At 36.9% G+C, this 9,993-nt stretch overlaps 1 protein-coding gene across 1 annotated transcript in view; it reads right to left on the bottom strand.

Moving 5' to 3' along the window:
* The window catches only part of CDH19 (cadherin 19), a 104,255-nt gene extending 95,203 nt beyond the window's left edge, over positions 1–9,052 (bottom strand). Inside the window, exon 1 of the mRNA XM_054020937.1 lies at positions 8,933–9,052. The gene's annotated coding sequence lies outside the window, so the exon portion shown is untranslated. The remainder of the gene's footprint in view (positions 1–8,932) is intronic.
* Between the last annotated feature and the right edge of the window lie 941 nt (positions 9,053–9,993).

The raw sequence follows: 9,993 nt of genomic DNA on the forward strand, positions 1-9,993 counted from the left end.
GAAATATATCCCTCTCTTTGCAGAGGTATATATGGAAATATCCAAAAAATTCAACAATGTGTCCTCAACACAAAGTTCCTCACCATAAAAATTCCTGCTTTCCAAAATTCAGTTATCAAATTATCTTCATAAAGTCACGGGAGTTGGGCCAGCAGATAATTTAGTCACAGCTATCTTTATGTAAAGTGTATACTTGCTACTTTGACATTTGTATTTGAACATTTATGATTAACTAAATTGGACCCCATAGTGATATAGACTATAATTTTTTTTTAATGCAACACTTTGTGCTGCCTTGTTTTGGTTTGGAACAAAACGGACTTAAACAGGTAAGACACACTGTTTCTTTGGTTGACAACCTGCTGTCATTTTGGAGAGACTATCTGATCCAAACTATAGCTGAAAAGGAAAGCAAGAATCCGTAGTTTATGGCAACTTGACAGTTATTCACACTTCCACATTATTTTCATGTCCAGTTTGTATCATGTGTATCGAGACATTATTTTAAAGATTCCTTGGACACTTCATATATCCTGCAAGCCCAATACTTGCAAATGATGTATCTCACATGGTGTGAGACCTCACTTTATATTCTCTCTTATCTCCAGGATGAACTGTTTTATTTGCTGGGGGAAAAAACATATTGCCTTCAGCTTAATTTCAGACTGTGGGATTAAACCAAGGACACAAATGTAATTGGAAATGTCACTTAAAATCCCTCGGTGCAGTGACGTTCTTTAAAATTCCATTATATTCTTATGTCTGAATGGGAAATTGCAGGTTCAGGGAACTCCTACTATTGCTAGAGACCACTGGAAATTTTTCATGGAGATATAAGAGTTGCTGTAAAAATGCCTCTTGCATCAGTTTACATAGTGATGTTACAGCTGTGTTATTCACATTATTGCTTAGGTGTTCCAGTCATATATTTTGTATAAGTAAAATAATTCAGGTCAAAAATATATGCAATGTACCTAGAAAGACTTGGGGAAAATATGTGGAGGGGTTTTCTATAAATTATGAGACCTCTAGTATTGTCCAAGTGTAAACAGTTTGCTAACTGGGATCAAACTGCCACCACATTATTCCTAAGAGTGAGCAGTTACTTGCAAAGATAGTCCCATTGACAGTAACAGAACAATTTAGGTAAGTAACTGCTCACAAATGTGAAAAAAGGGCTCGCAACCTGACCCCCCGGATAAGCATCTCAGGGTTCACTGAGCTTTCATTAAAGATATGGTTACATGCAGCTTAGAACACCACTATCTATTATCATATTTTTATATACCTTTCTTACAATACTCCCTATTTTTATATAACTGTACTTCAGGTTCATGTCTCATTTTCCCTTAAGCTTTCAAAGGAGAAAAGCCTTTCACAAAAGGAAAACTAAATGATTAAAGACTGAGCTAAGGAACTGAAAAGCATAATATTTTATACACAAAGCCCTACTTATCTTATGCTGTTCAAAAAGGCCTTATTTTATAGCATTAGCATATTTCTCAAATGTACACATGAAAAGTTGAACCATCATCACAGTCTATCTCCATGTGACATTTCCAAATGCTTTTTATATATTTCATGGGTCAGTTTCTTTATGAAAATAACCCTGCACATCAGCTATCTAATGATCTGGCCTTTTGAAACCAATTCATTTTATATGTTACATTTGTTGTTGGGGGGAAAAACAGATACACTCACCCATATTTTCTTTATGTATACTGGTTATCATCTTCTTAATTTGTTTGGAACTCTTTTTATTTTCCAGAGCTGTACCATGGAATACCATGAATGAAATAAACAATGCTAGGTTGCCCACCTTATGGGGTTACCCTTAGGGCCAAAATATGGCCTAGCTAACATGGTTTCACTGGTGAGTGTTAAGAGTTTAAGGAGGGTGGAAGGAAGGAAGGGATAGCTCAGTGATTTGCGCATTGGCCTGCTAAACTGAGGGTTGTGAGCTCAATCCTTGAGCGGGCCATTTAGGGATCTGGGGCAAAAATCTGTCTGGGGATTGGTCCTGCTTTGAGCAGGGGGTTGGACTAGATGACCTACTGAAGTCCCTTCCAACCCTGACCTTCTATGATTCTAAGTGTAACCTCTGCCGCTGGACAGGGAGTGGGTGGAACTTTTAGCACTGCCTCCCAACATGCTGCCATTATGGGAATATAATCTGCACTAGGAGGACTAGTACAGATTACTTCCCCAGACCTCATGCATGCTAAAGTGCATGGGGGGGGGGACTTGGAACTAGACTGTGTCACAAGTTGGTACCTGGACTGCTTCTTGTGGAGCTTGGAGACAAAGCCACAATTTAGCCCTCAATCACTAATATGGAATTTTTGAAAACATGAAATTATGTATGCTACAAGTGGGCCTTAATAAGAAATGTTGGGATCCTTATTTTAAAGCATTATTGAGAATTCAACAAAAAGAAAGTATAAGAACTTAAAAGCAGGAGAAGCAGCAGCAGAAATCCAGTCATTGAAAAAATGTTGGTACTTTAATTGATAATGTTTTCTATCTCCTCCAAGTAAAGAGTCATTTTGTATAAAGAGATTGTGGCCATTTCTAGTGTTCTAACACTCTGGGAAAAGAGTTCAATTTTCCACAGGCCTAGAAGACATATTGTAGCTGAATCAATTTCATAGTGTCAGAAGAGGTAAAATGAAAACTCTTCATCTTTCAACATTCAAAAGGGAACTCTTTTTGCTGTTTTGTGAATAACCATGTTAATGTTTCTAGTGGTATTTTTTAGGGATCAATCCTGTTACTACTGAACTCAGTTTTGCTACTGACTTCAATGCGAACTTCTACTAGTATCCCTGGAATTCAATGTATTGGCAGGATTTCCATAGACTCATAGTTTTATTTATTTTTTTAAGGCCAGAAGGGACCATAGTGATGATCTAATCTGCAGAACAAAGATCAAAGAACATCACCCAATAATTTCCCCATCAAATCCATAACTTCTGTTTCAAATATAGCATCTCTTTTAGAAAGACATTCAGCCTTGACTTAAACACTGAAAGTGATGGAGAATCCACCACATCCTTAGCTAAGCTGTTCCAACGATTAATTCCCTTCACATTTTTCAGTCTCCATTCTGTAAAGTGGCTGTGTTGGAAAGGTGTGCTGGTACCCTATGCTATACTTGTGCAGTTTTGTTCCTTGCAGTCTAGAGGATTTAAAAACTGCAGATTGTATGGTGGTAGGTGCTATATAAATACCTGCAGTGAATAATTAAATTAAATATGGCCTATACAATCTATATGACTGAGGGGAAAAAGATTACAGTGCCATTTTACATTTAGGGTTGTTACTCATTTTTAATACATTTGTAGGAATAAAATGTTCAGTTGAAATGACCATGAGGAATCTAACTTCAAGATAAAAGGACTTACAATTGTTATCCGCACCAAAAGTAAAATCCCTGCAAACTGCATGGAAACTTTTTAAAGACACCATAATAGAGGCTTAACTTAAATGTATACCCCAAATTAAAAAACATAGTAAGAGAACCAAAAAAGAGCCACCGTGGCTAAACAACAAAGTAAAAGAAGCAGTGAGAGGCAAAAATGCATCCTTTAAAAAGGGGAAGTTAAATCCTAGTGAGGAAAATAGAAAGAAGCATAAACTCTGCCAAATGAAGTGTAAAAATATAATTAGGAAGGCCAAAAAAGAATTTGAAGAACAGCTAGCCAAAGACTCAAAAAGTAATAGCAAGTTTTTTTTTAAGTACATCAGAAGCAGGAAGCCTGCTAAACAACCAGTGGGATCACTGGACAATCGAGATGCTAAAGGAGCACTCAAGGATGATAAGGATGATAAGGTGGAGAAACTAAATGAATTCCTTGCATCAATCTTTACAGTTGAGGATGTGAGGGAGATTTCCAAGCCTGAGCCATTATTTTTAGGTGACAAATCTGAGGAATGGTCCCAGATAGAGGTGTCATTAGAGGACGTTTTGGAATGAATTGATAAACTAAACAGTAAGTCACCAGGACCAGATGGTATTCCTCCAAGCGTTCTGAAGGAACTCAAATGTGAAATTTCAGAACTACAAACTGTAGTCTGTAACCGATCATTTACATCAGCTTCTGAACCAAATGACTGGAGGATAGCTAATGTGCTGCCAGTTTTTAAAAAGGGCTCCAGAGGTGACCCAGACAATTACAGGCCGGTAAGCCTGACTTCAGTACGAGGCAAACTGGTTGAAACTATAGTAAAGAACAAAATTGTCAGACACATAGATGAACATAATTTGTTAGGGAATAGTCAACATGGTTTTTGTAAAGGGAAATCATGCCTCACCAATCTACTAGAATGCTTGAGGGGGTCAACAAGCATGTGGACAAGGGGGATCCAGTGGATATCGTGTACTTAGATTTTCAGAAAGCCTTTGATAAGGTCCCTCACCAAAGGCTCTTAAGCAAAGTAAGCTGTCATGGGATAAGAGGGAAGGTCTGCTCAGGGATTGGTAATTGGTTAAAAGATGGAAACAAAGGGTAGGAATAAATGGTAAGTTTTCAGAATGGAGAGAGGTGTCCTCCACGGCTCTGTACTGGGACCAGTCCTATTCAACATATTCATAAATGATCTGGAAAAAAGGGGTAAACAGTGAGGTGGCAAAATTTGGATATGATACAAAACTACTCAAGATAGTTAAGTCCCAGGCAGACTGCAAAGAGCTACAAAAGGATCTCTCAAAACTGGGTGACTGGGCAACAAAATGGCAGATGAAATTCAGTGTTGATAAATGCAAAGTAATGCACATTGGAAAACATAATCCCAACTATACATATAAAATGAGGGGTCTAAATTAGCTGTTACCACTCAAGAAAGAGATTTGGAGTCATTATGGATAGTTCTCTGAAAACATCCACTCAATGTGCAGCGGCAGTCAAAAAAACAAACAGAATGTTGCGAATTATTAAGAAAGGGATAGATAATAAGACAGAAAATATCATATTTCCTCTATATAAATCCCTGTTATGCCCACATCTTGAATACTGTGTGCACAGGTGGTGACCCCATCTAAAAAAGGATATATTGGACTTGGAAAAGGTTCAGAAAGGGCAACAAAAATTATCAGGGGTATGGAGCATCTGCCATACGAGGAGAGATTAATAAAACTGGGACTTTTCAGCTTGGAAAAAAGATGACTAAGGGGGGATGTGATAGAGGTCTATAAAATCACAACTGGTATGGAGAAAGTAAATAAGGAAGTGTTATTTACTCCTTCTCATAACATAAGAACTAGGGGTCACCAAATGAAATTAATAGGCAGCAGGTTTAAAACAAACAAAAGGAAGTAATTTTTCACACAACGCACAGTGGAACCCCTTGCCAGATGATGGTGTAAAGGCCAAGACTATAAGAGAGTTCAAAAAGAACTAGATAAGTTCATGGAGGATAAGTCCATCAATGGCTATTAGCCAGAATGGGCAGGGATGGTGTCACTAGCCTCCGTTTGCTAGAAGCTGGGAATGGGCGACAGGGGATGGATCACTTGATGATTACCTGTTCTGTTCATTCCCTCTGGGGCACCTAGCATTGGTCACTGTCGGAAGACAGGATGCTGGGCTAGATGGACCTTTGGTCTGACCCAGTATGGCTGTTCTTATGTTCTTATCTTATTTACCCAGAGCAGCAGGATGTGAGCTGTTCCTTAAGGGGATTAGGAAACAATAGAACAAAGTTGAGTTAGCAGAGGAATTTTAGCCTTGATAGAATTGAATTTTCCTAATAATAAATGCATAGGGCTAACGCTTCTTCACACCAAAGTCAAATATTGTGTTTCTATTGACTTTAATGGGAATTGGATTTGACTTATAGCATGCAATAATTCCATATCAAACACAAAAACATTTTTAAGTTACAACGTCAAACATTCAAAAGTGAGAAAATGCCAAAACTAAAGTTGCCTCTGCAAAAAGAGTTTGTGAGCAAATAATTAAGGATTGTATCATAATGTACAAGGGGACAGAATTGAGGTTGTTTGGGCAACCTTATTTCTGGCATTTCTTAACTTGATTTTGCATCCTTAAAGACAAACCAAAAAAAAAAAAATGTAGATTTTTAAAATTCCTTACGCGATTTGAAAAAAAATCACTTGGTAACAACTTCCCACATGAGTCATTAGGAGGGTTTGATTTACCACTTGACCTAAATGAGTAATAACTCAATCAACTGATAGAAATAGTATGTTATGATCTGTGTACATCAGTCATTTGAAGGGGAAATGACACATATTTTGCCAGTTGGTCACACAGTTGTTCGCTAGACACCAGCACAATGCTGAGAATCTGGATTCCTGGAGTCTATTCCTGGTGCCTAAGGAGTGATATAGTGGTTAGAGCATAGAGTGAGAGTTATGGATTTTATAAGCTTCATTAACAAAAAGCATTCATTTACTCAGGCCTTATTCATTTGTGTCTTTCAAAGGAAGTATGTAGGAGTAATCCCCTTTTAAAGACACCAGAGCTAATTGCATATATTTCTCATATTCATTCCTATAGGCAATATGTTTAAAGGAATGACATATAAGTCTGCCATATTAGAAACTTGGGTTGTATTTCCAATTCTGCCCAGTGCAAGATCTTCTGCAAGCTCTCTAATCCTCAGCTACTTTCTCTGTAAAATGGGGAATGTGATGTTATTCCTAATATAGGGGCATGAGGCCCTATCCAGTAATAAGTGTTGTGATTAATGCTAGTAACCTGGGGTCTTGGCTCCAAGTCCAGTGCATCTTCTTCTAGGCCAAAGATTATTTTCTTGGGATAAAGGTGTTGGGAGAATAGCAGTAAGTGGAGAAGGAGGTAATATTTGGTTGAACTGTCCTCCTGGCTAGAGCTCTAGCTTTGTGTAGTGTACATATTCACTAAGGAAGGCTCCGTGAGGTCTGGGAACAAGGTGCAGTGCAGTTGTAACATTCACAAAATGAAGGGACAAGTGTGGAACAAGCTCTACTGCACATGTGGAAATGAGATTTTCTGTGGCATATAACCCTGACAGATCTCCATGGTCTTTCTTGGGGACAGAATGAATCTCTCCAGTCTCAGCATTGCCCCCTTGTAAATTTCAAATTCCTGCTTCAAACCACATAGGCTCTAAAGAGGTTTGCAAAACTCCTTATATTGTACTAATCACATTCTTGGTAATGGCCAAACAGTTTTTGATCAAACCTAATAAAATAAAGTAAAATTGAACTTGAGACAGAGACTACACATGGAAAATGTCAGCCCAAATAGTTAAAATGTGTTAAAGTTACACGCAACTGAAAGCACAGCATTAAAATGAAAAGTGGCAACCTTAACTATAAGCATCAATCCAGCTCCAACTATTAAACATAACATATATTGACTTTTTATTGAATATCAGTGAATATCAAGATTTATTGATCTTGGTCAATATTTACTGAGAATTTATTGATCTGAGTGGTAGTCACTGAAATAGGAAGTCATTATTGTGAGATAGTTTCTGAAAACTCTAAACATTGGTCTGCGCAGATACGAAATCAATACTAGCATTTCATAGAATATCTGACATAGCTAAAAATAGTTTAAATTGCAGTTCTAATAGTAATCCAAATGTACTGATTTGTTTTATCCTATTCTATCATGTATGGCTCTCCTCAGTGTATTGTGATACCCCAAGTGATATTAAACTCTTTCCACTCCTCCCTTAATTAAAAACATCTCCATGCATGGATTTCATTGTCCATTAGTTGGTCATAATTCTGATGAATTAATTAATGTCAGAAAAGGCAATAAAAACAGAGCTCTATAGGCACACATACACCACAATATCTGTCTGGTTCAATCACGTTCAACAGAGATATGCCAAACTTTTAAAAATACATCTCTGCAATCATAGTTGGTTGAGTGCACAGACCAAATTCTGTATTTAGTTATACTAGTGTGCATCTTAAATGATTTCACTGAAACTAAGTGAATTTTTGTATATGAGAGCAGAATTTGTCTCCAAGTTACCATATATTACAGTGGTGAAATAATCACCCATATCTGTTTCATAGAACAAGGATGTTTAAAGTTCAACACACTGGTATATATTTTGCATTGAAATGATAATTTTTCAACTGTTAAATACCTCTTTTTTTCTGATTGTTTTCTTTAGTCCAGTCTAATCTCAGAAATGTTGTACATGAAAGAGAAACAAAATACCCACCAACATTCTTGGAAATTTTACTTCTCCTGGCTAATAGTAGATTTACAAAGGAAAGCTCAGTTACAATATATTTATGGTATACTGCACTAATGTTTGAACAATCTTATTTTTCTGGCAAGCACCGTTTTACATGTGAGATCTAATAAAAGCACAGGAATAACTTTCTGCAGCCTGAAAGGCATTCTGATTGTCAGATATAGGATTATAAAGTGAAATAGGATCAGATATGTGCATGTACAGCATAAGAAACTTAAAAGTTTCTTATTGCTGCAGTAGGATGCTGAATTGTGGAACCGATAACACTTCTCAGTCTTTCTGCAAGACAACAGGAAGCTTTTCTCTCATCTCTATAGGGTCACAAAAATTGTGAACACATTAAATGAAAATCTCCTGGATGACTATGGAGTAGATGATGTTTTCATAAATTGTCAGGAGAGGATGCCTTGCAGGAACACAGATTGATAATCAGCAGGAGAATTCTAACATGCAAGGTACGCAAAACAAGTGTAGTAAATGATTCAATCAGGTGAATCAGAGTAAATAAAGTCAAGTTTCCAACAATTACAAGATTTCAAGTATGTTTTGAGAAAACAGTACCGAAGCAGAGCCCTGCTACTGAAGGGTTTTTGAGTGGCTTCTGGTTTTGCCTTTATAGGTCTTTCAAATGTACACTAGAGGCACCCAGTTGAACCTTTTTTATTTGATTGGTACAGATAATGAAGAAAAAATATCACAAACTTACCTGTGAGACCTCTGGGCCCTCCTAGCCTTAAAGGAATGGGTAGTATAAAATCAGTTTAAACATCTGATGGAGAAAAGGAAGGAGTTCTTTTTTAACTTCTCAGCCTCCTCCTCAGAAAATTTGAGAAGTTACAGCTTCCTGCCAGTAAAAGACACTTGTGCTTTTAGTTTTGAAAACTCACAGTATGTCACTGCTTACTGCGTGCTATTTTCAGTGCCGGGAGTAAAACTATGAACACAGGCACTTTTGTGCTAAACATCATAAGGCCCCTCTGAAGTTCACCCAGAGTCCAGAATTAAAATGCAGAAGGATCCAGCAAGTAAAATACAAGCTTGTTATTTTCTATTTTCTAGTGGAAAAATAAAGTACTTCTTGGCATGTAACTGAAGTGGTAAGAAGGTAATTCATCTTGCATCAGAGTATTTCACAAGTGAAAGGGACATGCTGTCTGTTTAGAGAGTAATCGGGAAGCAAATGATAAATTTAGAGCAGTCACAAAAATTATATAAAAGAGGAGAGGGTTTCAGCAGTCTGTGTTTTGCTCTCCAGCAATGACTTTACTGAATCTTTTCCTTATTTCTGAACAGATATGGTACTGTAAGGAAACCATATCCATAGTATAGCTTTATGTCTTGTCTCATGTTTTCTGACACTTTATGAACTGACTCATTTTATCCTCCTTGTAACTGACTAATAAAGCTAATTTTGACCCTTAGTTTTCACAAAAAAGAAACAAAAACAAACCCTAGTCTACCATAAAAGAGAATATAATTTGGGATGTTAAATTATAAAAAAAAATAATTGCACTTAATTGTGAGATTAAAATATAGTAGTGATTAATCAGTTTTAATTGTACTATTAAACAATAACAGAATACCAATTTCAATTTATTATGCATGTTTTTGGATGTTTTCTACATTTGCAAATATATTGATGTCATGGCAGGGGTCTACTGTAAAGCACCTAACCAGGAAGATGAGGAGCCTGAGGCTTTTCTTAAATCAACTAACAAAATCATCCAAAGCACAGGACTTGGTGTTGATAGGGTATTTTAACTGCAC

Source organism: Malaclemys terrapin, chromosome 2, assembly GCF_027887155.1.
Source record: "Malaclemys terrapin pileata isolate rMalTer1 chromosome 2, rMalTer1.hap1, whole genome shotgun sequence".
Taxonomy (NCBI): Eukaryota; Metazoa; Chordata; order Testudines; family Emydidae; genus Malaclemys; species Malaclemys terrapin.